At 38.4% G+C, this 22,723-nt stretch overlaps 1 gene segment (V, D, J or C); it reads right to left on the reverse strand.

Annotated features, from left to right (window-relative positions):
- The window catches only part of LOC306668421 (T-cell receptor gamma chain C region DFL12-like), a 38,519-nt gene extending 16,599 nt beyond the window's left edge, over positions 1–21,920 (reverse strand). The window contains exons 1-2 of the C gene segment in view: positions 21,863–21,920; positions 21,441–21,762 (exon numbers count right to left, since the gene is read on the reverse strand).
- Between the last annotated feature and the right edge of the window lie 803 nt (positions 21,921–22,723).

A 22,723-nucleotide genomic window follows, 5' to 3' on the forward strand; every position in this document is an offset into this window, starting at 1 on the left:
ACCCAGAGACACACATACAGCACTCACCAGGTCCTGAGATGACAAGTGGAGGCAACTTAAATCCTGCTTTATATAAGATATATATGTGATTAGGAATGAATGAATAACCATGTAAGTGACAAGCAAATCTAAGAAGGTAAGACATATTCCAATTTAATTGTGAAGTTTTGCAACACTTTCTCAACATTGGCAATGACAATTTTCATCATTGACCAAACTAAACCAAATTCGTTAGATGGAAAAAAGACGTTAAAATACATCTCATTTCTCATTTCAATCTTTGCTTGCTAAGTAGAAACAAAAAGGAATGTATACTTTTTTTTTCGCATTGGTTCATTTCCTGGAAATTTGAGAACTTTTACTGGAATCTGATAAACAAGTAAGTTATAAAGATTTCTAATAAGAAAAAATGAGCCAACTGTTCTCTTAAGCAAAATAGAGACATTGTCCACATTATCTAAAATGTGTAAGAGATACAAATCACATACTTCTATAAACCACTCACTTTCACAGTCTGGCACAACATTGATTTCACATAGTTCATTGCTTGAATAATACCAGATATGTTCCTACAAAGTACAGTGGGTCATTGGAAAGTACTGTTTTCTTGTCCATGAATATTAGAGGGCAGTGTTTAGGAGAGTCCAGGTCATTTCACTTTTAAGAAGGTTCTTCTCTTTAACAATTTCATCTCCGTCATCCTTCTGAACTTGACGATTTTCTAGTTTCTTGGGGTTTCTTTTGCATTGGATTTTTGACATGCCCCCACATATGTGACAGATACTTAATTTACATAGCACCCTCAGCAAAACATGCCTGGTGAAGCCCCTGTTTATTTTGGCAAATGAGATGTCTGTTTGTTTGTTCTGAAGAGAGCTGCATAAAGGGCACTTCTATGTGGAAGAATCTTATCTGGGGAATTAACACTACCCCAGCTCCAAAATCTCCTTTCTACTTTTTTCTTCCTATTGCAGGATGATAAGCTCTGGCCTCAGACTCTTTGCTAGTGAAAGGGAAGAAAATTCATAAATACAGTGTCTACTGAGTTAGGTTTCATCTCTACATTTATCTCTTTCAGTTTCACCTATAATTTGTTATGATCATGGAAAGTCAGATAGGAAACTGAAAATTTGAGAGCTGGAATTCAAGTTGAATTTTGCAAAATCCCAGACCCTATTCATTCAACTGCTTCATGCTGCACTGATGGAGTTGGTTTGAAAGTTTCTAGGTCTGTGCTGATCTGGATAAGACAGAGGAACTGTATTTCACCTGGTCATGTGTGATATTGGGTGTTGCTTTCTGGGAATCACAGGGCCTATCAAAATAACTAAAAAGTAGATTAAAAGGTTGACTTGCATATTCTAAAAAGCAATGTACCAGTACGTGGTACTGTGAACCAAGTGCCTCCAAATAGGAGGCAGACTATTGATAATGATAATGTATTGCATATTTTTGAAAGCTAGAAGAAAAGACTTCAAATGTTTTCACCATCAAGAAATGACAAAGGTTTGAGAAATAAATGTGTTTACCCTAATTTGAACATTACACAATGTATACATGTATCAAAATATTATGTTATCACATAAATATGGGTAATTAATTTTGTTTGTAATAAACCATCAAAAACTTTCTGTAAAAATTTGAGGTCTTTGAACTTTCAAACACTAATACTTAATTTTAATGTTGGACCATAGAATGTTTAGAGTGTTCTTAAACTTCCTTAATTGGTTGATCCAATTCTATCTGTTTTCTGTAGGGTCAAAGATTTATTTGATCATTGTAAATAATAAAAGTATTTACTTCATAATAGTTGATATTCTGTTATCATTCGGACTATTACTATTTAGAAATCTTAAATGGTCAAATATTTCGTTTGGGAAAAAAAAAAAAAGAACAATGAGCACACAATTCAGTCACCTAACAATAGAATCTATAGGACTGGGTGTAGTTTAACCTGAATAACCAAATGAATTGCACAAATTACTTGTTTTCATTCATCTTTCGTTACACCTGGAGATTGCAGTGTCCAGGGGAATATTCCAGCAGTGCACTTCAGAATTGTAATTAAGCATTTATTGCTGTCCAGGATTGCCTATTACCCTGCACATGTGTGTGAAGGCAAGGAGTTTCTAAACCTGAACTGAGATAGAGAGGCAAGTGGGACTTCTCTGCCCTTTATTTTTTTTTTTTTTTTGACATATTACCTATATTCTTTTATTTATTTATTTTTTATTATTTTGATTCATTGTACAAAAAGGGGTACAACTATCATTTCTCTAGTGGTACACTAAGTAGAGTCACACCATTTGTGTAATCATACATGTACATAGGATAATGATGTTTTTCTCATTCTATTATTTTTCCTTCTCCCCATTCCCTCCCTACTCCTCTTTTTCCTCTATACAATCTATCCTTCCTGCATTCTTGCCTCCCTCCCACCCCTCTGTTATGTATCATCATCCACTTATCAGAGAAATCATTTGGGCTTTGGTTTTTTGGGGACTGGCTTATTTCACTTAGCATGATATTCTCTAACTCCATCCATTTACCTGCAAATGCCACAATTTTATTCTTCTTTATGGCTGACTAATATTCCATTGTGTATATATATATATATATATCACAGTTTATTTATCCATTAATCTATTGAAGGGCTTCTTGGTTGATTCCACCATCTAGCTATTGTGAATTGAGTTGCTAAACATTGATGTAGCTTTGTCACTGTAGTATGCTGATTTTAAGTCCTCTGGGTATAGGCCAAGGAGTGAGATAGCTGGGTCAAATGGTGTTTCCATTCCAAGTTTTCTAAGGAATCTCCACACTGCTTTCCAGAATGACTGCACCAATTTGCAATCCCACCAGCAATGTGTGAGTGTACCTTTCCCCCCACATCCTTGCCAATGCCTATTGTTGCTTGTATTCTTGATAATAGACATTCTACTTGGGGTGAGATGAAATCTTAGGGGAGTATATTCAATTGGTAGAGTGCTTGCCTCACAAGTACAAGGCCCTGGGTTCAATCCCCAGCACACACACACAAAAAGTAAGTGCTCTGCTCTTGATACCTGGAGTTTTGGCTGGAGACCGTCTCGAGAGCCAACTGCCATCTGAGGTGATTCCAAGCAGAGTTTAATGGTGTGTGATTGACTTTCAAGGATGTGAAACCCTGGTCCCCAGAGTTCCCATCATTGCTTTCAGAACTCGCATCACAAAAAACTTAAGAATATTTGGGTCTCCTCATCTCTTTAACTCTCATTACCAAAGGAGGCAGAACATGTAGAAAGTATAAAAAAAAAAATGATACCTACCATGTATTCCACCAAACATCCTTGCAATTGTGATATATGATATGGGAAACCTTTGTCACTTACTGTGATGAAAAAACTTGAGGATAAAAATAACACATCAAGGATTTTGGGGTACAAGGGACCATGACTAGAGTTAATAATTTTATTTTGGTAAATTTTCAACATACAATAATAGTAGTGTTTAAATATATCATGACATGGACTTTTCTGGTGTTTCTGTTCTTATTATTTTCAAGGATTGACTGGTAATTAATTTGACATAAGTAAGTCTTGGGTCTAACAAGGCAGGAAGCTGACCAGTGCCATTTTAACCAAGGACAAGGCCACCCAGTTAGAAATGCTTTCAGGTTTCACAGTGAAGAGTAGGAAATCTTGGCCTTGGTCAGCAGGTTCTTCTGGAACTGACAAAATATTTACACATATATCAGTATCTATCTTATGCATGACTTTATTTTGGGAGTATATGCTGAAGAAACTGTTCCAATGTTGTTATTTTAGAACAGAAAGGAAGCTATAGGAAAGGATGGTAAGTAGCTAAGGGGCAAGAGAATGGGGATCCATGGAGCCTGGAGTCCATCCTCTGCTGACCTTCACCCCCTTCTGAATAGTGTGGTAGTCAGATACTTGACCTACATAAGACCTGGTTGGGCACTGGGTTATCACTTGGAAGACAAGACATAGTTTCCAGATTCCTTTTGAATATGTAATGTTGCTTAAAAAAATCAGTATTGACCACAAGAGAGGCAGGAAGAGGCACTGAATGGAGTTTGAAAAATAGGAGTGTACCTGCCTCTGAGGTTCACTAGCTTGAGATAAGTCAGTTGGCCTCTCTGGGCCCCAGTTCCTCATTTGAAGTCGAGGCATTGGGTTAAATATGTCCCTTCTGTTCCAACACCTGTGAACCTGTGAATGACAGCATGAGAGAGTCTGTGTAGTTGCATAAGTGTGAACACAGCAGAGGGGTCTTAATCTGGAGGTTCTCATACAGGGCTCTGGGGACTCTGTGACATTGTGAGATCCCAGCAGGCACAGTAGTATGTGGCTTCATCTGAGGTGACAACATTATTGATTATCAGATAAAAGGTGCCATCTTCTCTCTCATCTGTCTCCAAGCGGGGGTTGGGCTTGTCTTGTTTGTAACTCTTGGTGGAGCCATAAAGGATCCGCTTCAGGGGCTCCCCTTCTTTCAGTTGATACCAGTGAACGATGGCATTATGGAGCGGGACCCCAGAGACTTTGCAACTGATGTGCACTGTTCTGTCTGATCTTCGAGTTAAGGTTATTTGATCCTGAGATAATCTTATTTTGGAGTCTCCATCTGAAAAGCAAAGAAGAGAGAGATCAGAGGTATTAAAATTATTTTCTTGTCTGGTTGATTCTGGACATAAATAGAACAAGAGGACAAGAAAGAAGTTAAGTTGACTTACAAGCCCATGTCAAAGACACGAGAAAAATCCATGTGGTTATCATTTTCAGTGACTAGTTAGGACTGACAGCACAAGAGAACATGAACAGGACCTGGGATATGGTGGCAGCTTTTGCTCTGAGGAGGAGGGAGAAGGGGGAAAGGCTTGTTTCTGGGCCAATGAGAGTCCTGCACAGTGAGATCTGCTGCAGTGCTGCTTCATCAGGTTCCTGGTGTAAAGAGACTGTCAGTTCCCAAAAGACCAAGGAAACAGCTGTGCACTCGTACAAAGTTACCTTCCCTGTGGGAGTGTGTCCTCCCTACTGTCCTTTAATGTTTCTAATACTCCTATCCTTGACCTCTTTTTAATCACCTGCATTTTATATTTTGCCATGTTTTGTAAGACCTGTGGGTAGCTATACATGTCTATCATGAGTGCAGAAGTCAAACACTATTATTGCACATAGTAACACATGAGGTAAAATTCCACAATCTTGTGCAGTAATAGGTCTATTTTATGGATAAGTGGTTTGCTCAAAATTCACAGCTTGATGATTTATTAATAATTAGTGTGGTTAAAAACACAGAGGCATTTTTATGCTGTTGTTAAAGGAGGATATTGTAGGAGGAAAAAATCTTTTGTTTGTTGAACATCCACTCCTGTGCAGTTCAAAATTCTTAGGGTATTTTTTTTTTAATTAAAGCACCCTTTAATATTATTTGGAGGACAAGGTAGATGTGATTTCCTATGAATTTCTGAGTATCCCCACTTTAGTTGAGGTGGCTCAGTGCGGTGACTTAAGAATGGGGAAAACACTGGGATGTGTTCACCCCGATGCTAAGAACCTTCAGATGGAACGTCATTCAGTCCTCAGCAACCATGTGCAGTTGTTGACGCTGTCCCCATTTAAAACTGGGAAACAGAATACAAAGCTCTAGTAATTTTCCTAGGTCACATCATCAGTGAGTGGCCCAGCAAGAACGTTAACAACCCAGGCCTATCTCATTCAAAAGCCCTGCATTCTACATCATGTACTCATTCATTCATTCACTCTGTCAAAGGCAACAAACCGTCTTGAGCCCTGCATCATGGCTTCCTTCTTAGAAGGCTCCCATAGATGGGGAAACAGAGACCATTCAGGACATTTTCCAGCCTAGGCCCAGAAGATGAAGAAGACCATGCAGCTCCTAATGAAGGAAGCAAAGCATTACAGCCTGGTCCCTGGGCTTCTCTGAGACCTCGCTCAGGACACATGAGGAGAAAGGTGCTCTGTGGACAGTGGTCAGGATTCTCTGGAAGGTGGAAAGGACCTCTGTTGGTCACTGCAGTGGGAATATATACTTCCCTTTTGAGGATTAAATGAAATAATCTGCATGAAGTATTTAGCATAGATACCATAAGAAGCTTAACTTCATCCTCTTAAAAAGGGTTCGTACTCTCAGGCTGCTTTTATTCTTCTCTTGGTCTTCTTTCCTTTGTGTCTCAGTAGATGTTAGGTGAAAGGTGGGGTCTGTTGAGACTTAGGTGCTCTGGCTATCCCCACTATAACCCCAGAGTCAGGAATCACCAGGTAAAGGGTGTGGGACTTGAGGTCCTAAGTCTGCCCCTGGGAAGGTGCCCTGGAGCCCCCTACTGTTCCCTCACTGGGCTTCACAGCATCTCTCCTCTTAATAGCATAACCTGATCCTTAGAAGGGAGAAATGGAGCATGAATGTGTTGCAGTAATTTCAGGTCTGTAGGTAAACTGTATCCATGAATATTATGTGATAGGAAATCCTTAAATGGTATCAACATGAGAAGAGTTTCTGATGTAAGAATTTTTCACATTAATTTCTGCCTTGTTTGAAAGTAGATTATAAGAAAGGTAGGAGTGGAGTTTTCATATTTTGTATTTAACATTTTGTCCCACTATTCCTTGAAAGTTCTCAACCATCCAGCTGGTATTCACAGGATAAATATCAAACAATAGTCAATAATTATGTTTTACTTTGCTATTTTGTGGAAAATATTAGCTTTGCATTCTCTATAGATGCAGGAAGCAGGTATTCTCTCTCTTTTTAACTGTCTGTTCCTCTTATTCAGGATTTTTGTTTGTTTGTTTTATTTGTAGAACTCTGATATACAAGGTGTTCAGGGCATAAGCAGGGCTTGTTTTATCTCAGCCATGAGCCCTGAGTGTGGACAGAGCTGCCTCCTCTTCCCCAGATACAAGATTTGTATATTGATCTCTCATAGACCCCAAATAACTGGTTTTTTACTTATAGATTTAAGCGTCACTAGATTTCTTCAAATGGGCTCAAGACACCAATAGAAGGCATACAAATACTATGTGTGACAGATCATTCTCTCTCTCTGAAAACTTCCACTGCTGAGGTATAAAATGGGAAAATGACAGTCACAGAAAATATCTGTATAATAGGTGTGTATCTCCCCAGGCATTTAACCCTCTCCTGCCTTCATTTTGAACCATTCAATTGCTGGAAAATCTTTACAGTCAAGTAGACAACAACTGTATTACATGGTCAGCCATCCACCCTGTATTTTAGAGTATAATTGCTGATACTGTGCAGGGCTTTGTGGTGTGCCCTATGACCAGCAAATAAGACCAGGTTTGGTCAAGCTATCAGACACAGAAATCTGGCTCTCAGGAACTGACAGTCACAAGACATTGTTCAAGATTACTTGGAATATGTGGTTTCCTGGCAGTGGCTCACCACCGGAATTTGCAGGCCCTACTAGGATGACCCATTAGAGCAAAATGGTTTGCTTAACTCCACCCCATCCTCTTTCTCATGGAAGAAGCTCTTCCAATCCCCCTGTGATCTATACCACTATAAATAGAGAGTGGGCTCCTCCATTTTGTTAAAGCCAGACTCTGTAGCATGGCCCAGCCCATCGTACCCCCTGATTCAAAAGATAATTGTCTCCTGTGGTTTATTCTATTAAATAATTTCTTAATGATTAATTTACAGTCAGCCGATCTCTCCAACAGGAACCTTTTCCCTCACCCTGGCGAGAGGACTTACTGGGAGAGCAGAATCCAGGAGTTTCCCTGGGAATTCTGGAAGTGCTGTAGGTAGGGGAGGCTCAGGCTAGGCACCCAGCTCAGTAGCTACTATGGTTGTCCATATGAGAAGGAGGTGGGTGGCCACAGGCCTGGTGGTGATTCTCACAAAAGTTATTCTAGCAATTCTAATGTTGTGCTCATCCAGCAGTCACAGTAGTACATGGCCTCATCTTTTTTCTCTTAAGAAATACATTGTCAAGGTTGCAGTGTTAGTGCATGTGTTTTTCCAGACCCCAGATTTGTTTTTCCCACTTAAATCCTTTTGATATATAATAGATGATAATAGATGCTCTACACCTTTACTTGGTTTCTGTTGGTACCAGTATAAAGTTAGTTGGATACTGTCTTGGAAAACTTCTTATAGGTATGTGAACACTCATCTGTTGCTCTGGAAATTGATATTTCAGGTTGCTCCAATTGCCCAAGTCCAACTGCAAGCAAACAACAGAGTTTTCCATGAACAAATGATATTTGAAGAAGCTACAAAAATGAATGACTTCCTTCTCTCCTGGAGACCAAAGTGAGTAGGGGCAACTCCTATGCCCAGAGGGAAGACAAGATGACTGCTTTCAGGAGTGGCATTCCATCTGCAAGGCTGGCAGCTCAGGGAGAGGGTGAGAAAGTGAGGGTCCTGTGACCTGAGGTCTGGGGTCAGTGCAGGAGGGTGTGGCTCTTCTGGTGTCTCAGGAAAGTGGAGGGTTAGGTGATTTCCTGGGTTCTTTGTGATCTGCTACAGTTATGAGTGGTTCTGGGGTTTCCTGCACCACATGAGCTGAACAGATTGACTGTGTGTGTTCACTATGTGGAAAGACTCCCTGTATGTACAGGTTCAGCTGGGTTTGGAGGAGGGGTGGTACTTCCTTTACCTCTGCCATTTCACACTGTGAAATATTGCTTGGGAACTATGAAGGCATGGCCACTATGTTCTCCCATCATGTCTGTGATCTGCTCTTGAGTGAGAACTCAGGAAAGAATCCTGACCTTCATTTTTCAATATAACAACCAAGAGAATCAGATGTTTTCATTAACATTATTCAATATACCATATATACAAGCACTAGAATGTATTTGTTTTGTTTTTTTTTTTTTTTTTTTTTTAAAGCAACTGGGACATCCCCAAGCAGATCATGACTCCCAAAGAAATCACATTTCATTCATAATCCGAGTACCTCTTGGAAGGAACCAGACTGCAATTGCTAGCAAGTGTGAAACAGAGAAATCTCCAGAAACCAATAAAACCATATAGACAAGGTGCCCCTTTCCCTTCTCTCTATCACTTCATTATTTCTCCAAGTTTCATCCCGCAAACATCTCAGGGTCTGTTGTAATGTCCAAGATACCTTCATTTCCTGACATGTGACCTAATTGGACACTGCAGTGGGACTTTTTACTCTGTTCTTTTGAGGATTAAAGGATCTGTATGAAATATTTACCACAGATATAATAAGAAGCCTAATTCCATCTTTTCATTTACTTCTTCCTAAAAAGTGTTCATATTCTCAGACTGTTTTTATCTTTCCCTTGATCTTCCTTTGTGTCTCTGTGCACATTAGGTGAGAGGTGAGGTCTGTTGAGACTTAGGTGCTCTGGTTATTTGCACTGTAACACCAGGGTCAGGAAACAACAGGTACAGGGTGTGGTACAGGAGGCCCTGAGTCTACCCCTGGGAATGTGCCCTGGACCCCCTCTCTGGGCTTCAATAGCATCTCTACTCTTAATAGCACAATCTGATCCTTAGAAGGGAGAAATGGAACAAGAACATGTTACAGTAATTTCAGGTGTGTAGGTAAACTGTATGGATGGATATTATGTGACAAGAAGTCCATATTAATAAAGTTATCAGTAGAAGAAAAGTTTCTGATGTAAAAATTTTGCCTCATTAATTTCAAAGTTTTTTGAAAGTAGACTTCAAGGAAACAGAAGATGAATTTTTATAACTTCACAATTAGTATTTTGTCCCATTATTCCTTGAAAGTTCTCAAACAACCAACTGATATTAACAGAATAAACATAAAATACTTATCAATAATTACTTTTGACTTCACTGATTTGTGGGAAATAATAGCTTTGCATTCTCTATAGATGCAGTAAGCAGTTATTCTCTTGCTTTTAAACTGACTGTTTCCTCTTATTCAGGATATTTTGTTTTCTTTGCAGAACTCTGATATATAGTCTTTAGGGCATATGGCTGGAGCAGGACATGTTTTCTTCCAGCCATGAACCCTGAGTGCAGATGGAGCTGCATCCTATTCTCCCAGAGGCAGGATTGGTACTTTGGTCTCTCAGGGACCCCTAATAGCTGATTATTTACTTATAAATTTAAAGGTTACTAGATTTATTCAGATGGAGCACTGGATACTAATAAAATGTAATGAATTATTATGCTTGACAGATCATTTTACCTCTGAAAACCTACAACGCTCATGAAAAAAATAAAAAAAATAACAATAACAGGAAATCTAGGTAAAAGGTACATACCTCCTGGTGTTTTATCCTCTCCTGCCTTCATTCTGGATCATTCAGTTACTGGAAATTTATGTACAGTCAGATAATTAACAAATGGAGTATGCTAGGAACTCAGTATTTTCAAAGTTCTCTGATAACCTGATTTAATAGGAAATAGTTCCAAATTATTCTTAATTTGAATCATAATTGCTGACACCATGCAGATGCTCACTGGGAGAACAAAATCCAAGATTCCCCTTGAGAAGATCTGGAAGTGTTGCTGGAGAGGAGGATCAGGTTTGGCACCCAGCTCAGCAGTCACTGTGGCTGCTCATCTGAGATGGGCACAGACCTGGAGGTGGTTCTTGTGTAAGTTATTCTGGCAACTTTAATGTTGTGCTCATTCAGCAGGCACGGTAGTACATGGCCTCGTCTTTCTCTTAAGGAATTCATTTTCAAGGTCAAAATGAAAGTTTGCAAATTTTTCCTGGCCTCAAATCTGTTCTTCTCATCTAGTTCCTTTTGGAGTAGGTGAATGCAAACTTTTATTAAATGCTCTAGACCTTGATATGGTTTCTGACAGTGCCAGTATATGATTTTTCTGTCCAAGTGGGGAGAGGAATAACTTATAAGTTAAGTGGGCATTCTTAATTGTTGCTCTGGAAATTGTTATTTCAGGTTACCCCAGTTGCCCAAGTTCAACTGCAAACAAAGAAAGATTCCCATGAACAAGTGATATTTGAAGAAGTTACAGAAGCTACAAAAAAGAATGACTTCATTCTCTCCTGGAGACTGAAGTGAGTGGGGGCAACTCACAAGCCCAGAGGAAAGACAAGGATGACTGCTTCCAGGAGTGGCATCCCATCTAAAAGGCTGGCTGCCCAGGGAAAAGGTGAGAAGATGCAAGTCCTGAGAGCCGAGATCTCAGGAGGGTGTGGCTGTTCTGGTGTCTCAGAGAAGTGGAGGGTCAAGTGATTTCCTGAGTTCCTCATGATCTGCTGCAGTTATGAGTGGTTCTGGAGTTTCCTGCATGAAACTTCATGAGCTAAGCAGATTGGATATGTGTGTTGACTATATGGAAAGACTCCTTGACACACACTATTCATCTTGTTCTGGGGGAGGGGTGGTTCTGTTACCCTTTCCTTCTGCAATTTCACACTGCAGAAATATTGCTTTGGAGCAATGAAGACATGACTGCTGTATAGTGTCCTCATGTTTGTCTTTCTATCATTTACTGTTGACTCAGGACTAAGGTAAGAAATCTGACATTTATTTCTCAGCAACAAAGTAAAACAAAAATATCAACTGCTGCAATATTGTGCTTTTAAAAAAATCAATTGGGGCAGATTGCTCACTGTCAGGTGTCTATCATCCGTCATTTGCCTGCCTCTCCCCTGTCCATCACCTGCCTTACACCTATCCATCACCCAATGCATGAGATTCACCTCCTGATCATCCGACAACAGTCAGCAAACTGATCGTGGACCATGGGTGGAGCACCAACTGCCTGGAAGTTCACTGTTACAGTACCTGCAGGTTTGATTACACGTGGCTGCTGCCATTTTGAGACAACAGCCAGGCCCCGTAGGGGTCCTGGCCAGACTGATTGAGCCCCGTCTCCAGGATCCCTCAGCCCGACCTATCACTCCCTGCCTCTGGGGCCCTCACATCGACTGACTGCTCCCTGCCTCCAGGACCCCCAGACCAACTGACTGCGCCCTATCACCGGGACCCCAGACCAACTGATTGCACCCGGCCTCCAAGATCCCACAACCACACCAAACACACCTGACCTCCAGGACCCCTGCCTGACCAACCATATCCCCCCCTCCAGGACGTCCTGCTGATCACGGCCACACTCTGTGCTGCAGCTCCCCATTTGCCAACACATTTGGAAGCCAGAGCAGCTGTCTTGGATAATCCTGGAAGCCCTAACTCCGATCGTTGGGTGGGGCAAAACCCATCCTGAGATGCCTGCTGGAGGCTTGAAGCTCATTGTCAGGTACCTCTCATGCATCAGGCTACTGAACTCTGGGCGGTTTCATTACTATATGAGTGTTATACTGTAGATTTTCTTTTTTCTCCTTATTGAAAAAATTTAAGTTTTCTTACTCTCTTTTCCTTTTGTTTACCTGTTCCCTCAGTCTCTTTCTCCCTTCTTTGCATGCTAACATTCGATTTCTTTTGATTATACTCTCACACTTTCTATTTTCTAGAACTTCTGTATATTCTTTTCTTATCCCATTAACAGCCACATTCTACATCCCTCTGCATCCTCTTTGTCCTCCATTAGAAACTGCAGGCCTTATTGCAAACCTGTTTGTTTTACCAAAGATAATATTTGAACTCATTTTGTTTACTATGACAATTTTGTTAATGTCCCCATAGGGGCTATTTGGTCTAGGATTGCATAGTGTCTGATTTGGGCACTGCTAATATTGATCTCCCCTTAAAGAAAGGGTTTTGGAAACCTATAGGGCCACTATAAGCCTATAGGGGAAAATCTGCAATACCCCAGATCTGCACTGCTAGAGGGGAAGACACATGAACAACATGAAAAAACAAGGGAAGAAAATGATCCAAATGAATCCAGATTCTATATTAATAGAATCCAATGACAGTATGTTAGAAGAAATGTCAGAAAAGGACTTCAGATTATACATGATTAAAATGATTCACAAAGCAAAGGATGAGATAAGAGAGCAAATGCAGGCAATGAATGATAATACCAATAAGCTGAAAGAGCACCTGCAGGAAGCAAAAGATCATTTCAACAAAGAGATAGAGATTCTCAAAAAAAAAAAAAAAAAAAAAACCAAAAGGAAATCCTTGAAATGAAGGAGACAATAAACCAAATAAAAAACTCAATGGAAAACATCACCAAAAGACTAGACCACTTGGAAGACAGAACCTCAGACAATGAAGACAAAATATTTAATCGTGAAAATAAAGTCGCCCAAACAGAGAAGATGGTAAAAAATCATGAACGGAATCTCCAAGAACTATGGGACATCATGAAAAGACCAAATTTAAGAATTATTGGGATTAAGGAAGGCACAGAGATACAAACCAAAGGAATGAACAACCTATTCAATGAAATAATATCAGAAAATTTCCCAAACCTGAAGAATGAAATGGAAAATCAAATACAAGAGGCTTACAGAACACCAAATACACAGAATCACAACAGATCCACACCAAGGCACATTATAATGAAAATGCCTAACATTCAAAATAAAGATAGGATTTTGAAGGCTGCGAGAGAAAAGCATCAGATTACATATAGGGGGAGACCAATACAGACAGCAGCTGACTTCTCTACCCAGACTCTAAAAGCTAGACGGGCCTGGACCAACATATTTCAAGCTCTGAAAGAACATGGTTGCCAACCAAGAATCCTATACCCAGCAAAACTAACCTTCAGATTTGAAGATGAAATAAAATCCTTCCATGATAAACAAAAGTTAAAAGAATTTACAAATAGAAAGCCTGCACTACAGAATGTTCTCAACAAAATATTCTATGAGGAGGATATGAAAACAACAATGTAGGCCAGCAAAGGGAGGAACTACCTTGGAGGAAAACCACTCAAAGGAGAAACCAAGCCAACTTAAAAACCAAAAATGAGCCAAATGACTGGGAATACAAATCATATCTCAATAATAACCCTGAATGTTAATGGCCTAAACTCATCGATCAAAAGACATAGACTGGCAGAATGGATTAAAAAGAAAGACCCGACAATATGCTGCGTGCAAGAGACTCATCTCATAGAAAAAGACATCCACAGACTAAAAGTGAAAGGATGGGAAAAAACCTACCACGCACATGGACTCAGTAAAAAAGCAGGGGTTTTCATCCTTATATCAGATAAATGGACTTCAAGCCAAAGTTAGTCAGAAGGGATAAAGAAGGACATTTCCTACTGCTTAAGGGAACCATAAATCAGGAAGATATAACAATAGGAAATATTTATGCCCCAAACAATGGTGCATCCCTGTACATCAAACAAATCCTTCTCAATTTCAGGAATCACATAGACCACAACACAATAATTCTGGGTGACTTTAACGCACCGCTGTCACCACTAGATAGATCTACCAAACAAAATCCAACCAAAGAAACCATAAAACTCAATAACACAATCAATAACCTAGATTAATAAACATATATAGAATATTCTATCCATCAACGAGCGGATTCACTTTCTTCTCAGCAGCACATGGAACCTTCTTGAAAATAGACCATATGTTATGCCACAAAGCAGCCCTTAGGGAATGCAAAAAAATAGAGATACTGCCTTGTGTTCTATCAGATCATAATAGACTCAGAGTAGTAATCAATGACAAAATAAAAAGAGAAATTACCCCAACACCTGGAGACTAAATAATATGCTATTGAATGAAATATGGATAACAAAATACATCAGGGAAGAGATTAAAAAATTCTTAGAGGTGAATGAGAACGACGATTCAACATATCAAAATCTCTGGGACACTATGAAAGTGGTACTTAGAGGAAAATTCATTGCATGGACCACATTCCAGAAAAGATTGAAAAGTCAACAACTAAATGACCTAACATTATAGCTCAAAGCCCTAGAAAAAGAAGAATAGAATAACAGCAAAAGTAGTAGAAGACAGGAAATAATTAAAATCAGAGCTGAAATCAATGAAATTGAAACAAAAGAAACTATTCAAAAAATTGACAAAACAAAAAGTTGGTTCTTTGAGAAAGTAAACAAAATAGACAAACCCTTAGCTACACTAACAAAGAGGAGAAAGAAGACTCAAATTACTAAAATACATGATGCAAAAGGAAATATCAGGACAGACACCACTGAGATACAGATTATAATGAGAAGCTACTTTGAAAATCTGTATTCCAACAAAATAGAAACTACTGAAGACATTGACAAATTTCTAGAGACATATGCTCCTCCCAAACTGAACCAGGAGGACATACACGATTTAAACAGATCAATATCAAGCAATGAAATAGAAGAAGTCATTAAAAATCTACCATCCAAGAAAAGCCCAGGACCAGATGGATTCTCAGCCGAGTTCTACAAGACCTTCAAAGAAGAACTCATTCCAATACTTCTCAAAGTATTCCAGGAAATAGAAAAGGAGGGTACCCTACCAATCTCATTCTATGAAGCTAATATCACCCTCATACCCAAACCAGGAAAAGACACATCAAGGAAAGAAAATTTTAGACCAATATCCTTGATGAATATAGATGCAAAGATCCTTAACAAAATATTGGCAAACCGTATCCAAACACGTATTAAGAAAATTGAGCACCACGATCAAGTGGGGTTCATCCCTGGAATGCAAGGATGGTTCAACATCTGTAAATCAATAAATGTAATCCATCATGTCAATTGACTTAAGGATAAGAATCATATGGTTATTTCAATTGACGCAGAAAAAGCATTTGACAAAATACAACACCCCTTCATGCTCAAAACACTAGATAACATAGGGATAGTAGGAACATACCTGAACATTGTAAAGGCTATTTATGCTAAGTCCATGGCCAACATCATTCTTAATGTAGAAAAACTGAAAGCATTCCCTTTAAAAACGGGAACAAGACAGGTTTGTCCTCTTTCACCACTTCTATTCAACATTGTCCTCAAAACTCTAGCCAAAGCAATTAGGCAGACTAAAGAAATTAAAGGGATATGAATAGAAAAAGAGGAACTTAAGCTGTCACTGTTTGCGGATGACATGATTCTATATTTAGAGGATCCAAAAACCTCCTCCAGAAAACCTCTAGACCTCATCAATGAATTCAGCAAAATAGCAGGCTATAAAATCAACATGCATAAATCTAAAGCATTTTCATATGCAAGCGACAAAACAGCTGAAAGGCAAATGAGGAAAACAACTCCATTTGCAATAGCCTCAAAAAAAAAAAAAAAAAAAAAAACTTGGGAATCAATCTAACCAAAAAGGTAAAAGATCTCTACAATGAAAACTACAAAACATTGAAGAAAGAAATTAAGGAAGACCTTAGAAGATGGAAAGATCTCCCATGTACTTGAATAGGCAGAATTAATATTGTCAAAATGGCCATACTACCAAAAGTGCTATACAGATTCAATGCAATTCCAATTAAAATCCCAATGACGTACCTTACAGAAATACAGCAAGCAATCATGAAATTCATCTGGAAAGTAAGAATCCCAGAACAGCTAAAGCAATCCTGAGCAGGAAGAATGAAACAGGGGGTATCTCAATACCAGAACTTCAACTATACTACAAAGCAATAGTAACAAAAACGGCATGGTATTGGCACCAAAATAGACAGGTAGATCAATGGTACAGAATAGAGGATATGGTCACAAATCCAAATAAATACAATTTTCTCATACTAGACAAAGGTGCCAAAAATATGCAATGGAGAAAAGATAGCCTCTTCAACAAATGGTCCTAGGAAAACTGGAAATCCATATGCAACAGAATGAAACTAAACCCCTATCTCTCACCCTGCACAGAAAACCACTCAAAATGGATCAAGGACCTTGAAATCAGACCAGAGACCTTTCATCTTATAGAAGAAAAAGTAGGTCCAAATCTTCACCTTGTTGGCTGAGGATCAGACTTCCTTAACAGGACTCCCATAGCACAAGAAATAAAAGCAAGAATCAACAACTGGGATAGATTCAAACTAAATAGCTTTCTCTCAGCAAGGGAAACTATCAGCAATGTGAAGAGAGAGCCTACAGAGTGGGAGAATATCTTTGCCAATTATACTTCAGATAGAGCACTAATTTCCAGAATATATAAAGAACTCAAAAAACTCTACACCAAGAATACAAATAATCCAATCAACAAATGGGCTAAGGATATGAACACACACTTCACAGAAGAAGATCTACAAGCAATCAACAAACATATGGGAAAATGTTCACCATCTTTAGTAATAAGAGAAATGCAAATCAAAACTACACTAAGATTCCATCTCACCCCAACTAGAATGGCGATTATCAAGAATACAAGCAACAATAGGTGTTAGAGAGGATGTGGGGAAAAAGGTACACTCATACATTGCTGGTGGGGCTGCAAACTAGTGCAGCCACTCTGGAAAGCAGTGTGGAGATTCCTTAGAAAACTTGGAATGGACCTACCATTTGACCCAGCTATCCCACTCCTGGGCCTATACCCAAAGGACTTAAAATCAGCATACTATAGAGATACAGCCACATCAATGTTCATAGCTGCTCAATTCACAATAGCCAGACTGTGTAACCAACCTGGATGCCTTTCAATTGATGAAAGGATAAAGAAACTGTGGTATATATATACAATGGAATATTACTCAGCTATAAAGAATAATAAAATTATGGCATTTGCAGGCAAATGGATGAAATTGGAGAATATCATGTTAAGTGAGATAAGCCAATCTCAAAAATCCAAAAGACGAATGATCTCACTGATCAGCGGATGATGACACCTAATGGTGGGGTGGGAGGGAAGGCAAGAATGGAGGAAGGAGGGACTGTATAGAGAGAATAGAGAGGTTGGAGGGGTGGGGGGGAAGGAAAAATAATGGAATGAATCAAACATCATTACTCTATGTAAATGTATGAATGTGCAAATGGTATGCTGTTACTCCATGTACAAACAGAAACAACATGTATCCCATTTGTTTACAATAAAAATTTTAAAAAATTTAAAAAATCAGTTGGGTTGTCCCCAAACAGGTTATGACTCAGGAAAATCTCATTTCATTCATTACCTGGGTGTCTCTAACAAGGAACTAGACTTCAATTGCTAGCAGGTATGAGACAGTTCAATCTTGGAATATCAGCTTTTACACTCCCTGAACCTTGGAATTGCCTTATGAATATATGTTATGTGCAGGACTGACCTCAAATCAAAGTTATAATTAACATGTTATGGTAGTTCTAAGATATGTATACTATTGAGTAGCTATTGATACTTGCTACTTGTCAGGCAATATACTGAATATTTTCTTATATTATTTCATATAACACTTTCAACATTCCTGTGAGGTGGGTGTTATGATCATCTCTATTTGGTAAATAAGGACAGTAGCAAAAAGGAGTTTAAGGGACTCATTCAAAGACTTAATTTTTCTATGTATTTATGAATAGAAATGGGATTGCTTGTATATATGTATTTATGTGGGATTTGCATATTTTTCTTTATATTCTACATATCTCATTGTATGCTATGGTGCAAGTCTGTAAATAATATAAGTAAACATTATTTTTTAGGACCAAAGACAATTAAACACCTCCCTATACCACTTAGCCCTAAAGAATATTGACTGAGGTATAAAAGCTCTTGGGAGCTTGGTTTCTACATGTGTATCATGCCTATACATATATTTTTAGAGATGTTAAGAACCTTATGTTTTCATATTACACAAGGGTAATACATAGAATGCTCAGATATTATCAACTGACACGTTATGAATCTTCTGTCTATTATCAAGTCTTAGTAGTCCCATCATTATCAAATAAGAGACAATTGCTTCATTAAATATATTTTACAACAAAACCATAGTATCTCATTTAGGAAACATGTGAAATAAAGAAAAGTATGTAGAAGAAACTGAAAGTGACCTAGTCCCTTGGAAATAATCATTCTTAAAATTTTGGAGAATTCCATTATTTTAGAATTCATAAAACAAATAATTTTATGAAAAACATATTTCTATTTTTCAGAGGTTGTGTATTTTATAAACTTCTTTGTACTGTGAATATTTTCTAATTGTACTGATATGTCTGTAATGCAGTGATTGCAGAAGCTGCATGGTTTTTCACCCCTTGAACGCAGGGGGATCAGGTGTCTCTTTCCCTGATGTTACAAATTATATTTGAAAATACATATCAGTTCCTTAAAATGTGAATATCCTTATTAAAGACCTGTGATAATAAGCACCCCTGCTAATTGCTAATCCATCTGAGGTCACCTGAGTTACAGAAAATCTTTGCGTCTGTTTCTACATCTATAATTGCATAAATATCTTTCAGACACATAATAAAATCACACTCTTGCATAAGAATTATAACAAAGAGAAAGTATAGAAAATAGTACTTGACACATAATAATCATTATGATCCTTACAAGTTGCATTTTCATTATTGCTTTAAAACTAGAAAAATTACGTGGTTAAATCATATTTTAGTTGTAACAGTTGTTGCAGTTCTTTTTTGGAAAATACATAAAATCGATAAAAGTATAAAGAATAAAATAACTCACCTACTCAATTGGGGAAGTAAAGCCAGTGTTAAAACTCCTATATTTCCTTTCCTTCTGTTTCTTCCATTGATATAGACATTTACATATTTGAGAGGGAATGTATAAATATATTCATTCTTTACATGTTCTTTGAGTTTGATGGTAAACATTTTCACATACATTAATGAATCCTCAAAAATGTTATTTTTAAGACCTCATTTATTCTATCATTTAAAAGCAGCACAAATACTCCCCACTTTTCCATTATTGTTCATTTTTATAGTTACCATGTTTTTCTTGAGAACATATTGAAAAGAGGTTATAACTGTTTCTCCTGAAGCTTGGTCTGCAGGAAATATTATATTACAAGAAATCCATGTAAATACTTTAACAAGAACAGTTTGAGAAGGTTAATGCACAGTTTCCATGCATTCCTACTATGAAAAGGTTGATACTGCATTTGGTATGTTCATCTCAGGGACTGTTTTCTTGTTTGTTTGGTTATTTCCATAAAAATATGGAAAACTAGGAACGTTATATTTAGACTTGCCAAGACAATGGTTCTCCCTTTAAAAAAAATAGTCATGCTCAGAAACAGCATAGACAAAGAAACAAAGAAGATGTGGAATCAAAGAACAACGAGCTCACGAAAGACAGAAAAGGAAAGGCTGAGAGTTCACACATCTAGTGCCACCTCCTGGGTCTTCCTAATCTGAAAATTCCTTTATTCCTTCAAAGAGTTTCAAAATTAAATGTTAGACCATGGGTTCTTAAAATAGAGAATAATGAATATGAATATCTTGATTGCATTTTGGGAACATCTAAACAAGATTAACACTACATACAGGAAAATTTCAAGAGATATGCATGTTCTTTCTGAAAACTGCCTGCAAACACTATTATTAATAATAAAAAAGAAGGATTTTTGTATTGTTTATATTCAAACATTTATTGGAAAATTATTGGTATTCCATGGAGTCCATAAAGACACATAATCATTCTAATGCAGGGCAGAGATTTCAGTAATAATTTGTACCAGTTAATGCTTTATGATGTCCATGTCTCCTCCACTGGATAAGAACTATGCCTTGTTCATTTGATCCCCCTGAAACAAATAAACAATTTAGTGTAATAGTCTGGAGGAGCCAAATTACCTGGGTCCCAACTGTCACCTACCAGCTTTATGACTTGAACCTGAAACAGTGCTTCACTTATCTCCTGAGTCAGATGTGCATAACGACAATCACAGAATAGATCTGACAGCAGTGTAAGTTAAAGGAGCTGAAATATGTCAAGAATTGATAACAGTCATGAAGCACTCACACACGCAGTGTTAGCTTTTCTGGTCTTGACAGTTTCTCTCTCTTTGACAGGCAGGATCAAGGGTCACCAAAATTGTAGGCACATTTAATGGACTCCATGACTCCAGCTCTTTTCTGATGACATAAACTGGAAGAATCCTCCTCCCCACACATCTCAGAAAAGGGGCAGTTGCTCCATCTTATATGTCCCAGATATCCCAGCATTCACTTACAGAATTGCAATTCTTAAGCCCTTCAGCCTAGTTCAAGGGGCATGACTTCTGGTCTTTAGTGGTCCATTAGGCTCCTTTCCTTTAAGCTTCAGCTTCTTCATGGTACAGTGGACCAGAGATGGGTGCACTGCACAGGGGCTGTCTTCATTATGAGTGACAACAATGGCACACCGTGAGTCCCCTTCTACCTGCACCTTGCACTTATCAAATGTCTCTGGATGCTGGTAAGATGAACATTGGCAAAGCCTGTGCCTCTCAGTTCACAGACATGGCTAGAACTGGTTGGGAAATAGAGTCAATCAAAAGCATAGCCCAAGTGGCTTCTGGAGAGCCCGGGAGGCTGCAGAGAAGGCAGCCTAAGCTGTGGAGCTGGTTGTGGTTGCCTCTGTAGGGAAGGATGTGGGAGGGTGCAGGCCCAAGGAGGGGATCTTGTGTGGGTTGTGTCAACAATTATAATACTGTGTATCCCACCCTGCACAGTAGTACATGGCTACATCTTCTTTTTGTATGGAATATATGGTAAGAACTGAAGACAGAGTTTCAGAATACTTTTTTGCCTCAATTTTGTTGTTCTTCCCATTCAAGGGACCTCGAGCTGCGGATTTTGTTGAGGTAACTTGAATCAGATGCTCAAAAGTCTTATTCGGTTTCTGCCAGTACCAGTAGATGACTTCAGTTTCAAAATTTGTGCTGGATATCTTGCAATTTATGTTAACACTTTTCTTTATTTCTGCAGAAACAGATACATCGGACTGCTCCAATTTTAACAATCCAATTCCAACTGTGAGTTCAAAAGGAGAAAATAAGAATATGAGAAGAAAACATGGAAGAATTACTGCAGTCACTCATCAAGAAAGAATGAAATGGTCAGACTGACTTACCAGCCCAGAAGGAGAGGAAGCTGACAGCTTGCAGCAGTGACATGTTGACTGCCAGGCTATGTCCTTAAGAAATGGGGACTTGGTGTCTGGATGACTCAGGTCATTGTCAGGAGGGTGTGGCCTGAAGTGAGGAGAGGGAAGGAAGAGGTGGGTTAGATGATCCTTGGTCCCTTCAGTGCCGGCTGAGACTCAGCACTGTACTCATGACAGGGTTCTTTGCATGAATGTGAGACCAAGAAGGTGCCCTAGCTTTTGTGAACATGCCCAGGAGCTATTTTATGAATTCTTTTTCTCAGCCTCCTATTTTTGCATGTTACATTGTTTAATACTTTCATAATCGCAAATATGCAATGAACATTTTCTACTTACTATGCACACCTTCTTTTTTTCAAAATGGTCTCCTCATTTTTAACCTCAACAGTGTCCACACAGTGTGAATACTTGTAGTTGCACTTTATAATTGAGAATATTGAGGTAGAGAGAATAGAAGTGGCTCCACAAATTCATGCAGTTGTTAAGTAGAACATGCTGGTGAAGATACTCATGATGAAACATAGAGAAACAGGCTAAAAATGAAAACAAAACCATCAATGATTACATAACCAAGACCAACAACTATTATTGGTATGGCGTATTAACTTCCAGATTTTCTTTGTAGGTATATAGATAGGAATATAATTCTGTGTCTATAAATATTTATATGCATATAGGATTTTGTATTCTTCTGTCAGTATGACAATATCACTGAAGTATTTTTCAGTGTCTACATTTATTAACTTTTTCACTTAGGAACTTCCTGACTGGTGCAAATTTCTTCACCTCGTGTCTGGATTGCTTCATCTAAAAAGAGATGCAATAATC

This window comes from Sciurus vulgaris (assembly GCF_902686455.1).
Source record: "Sciurus vulgaris genome assembly, chromosome: 8".
Classification (NCBI taxonomy): domain Eukaryota; kingdom Metazoa; phylum Chordata; class Mammalia; order Rodentia; family Sciuridae; genus Sciurus; species Sciurus vulgaris.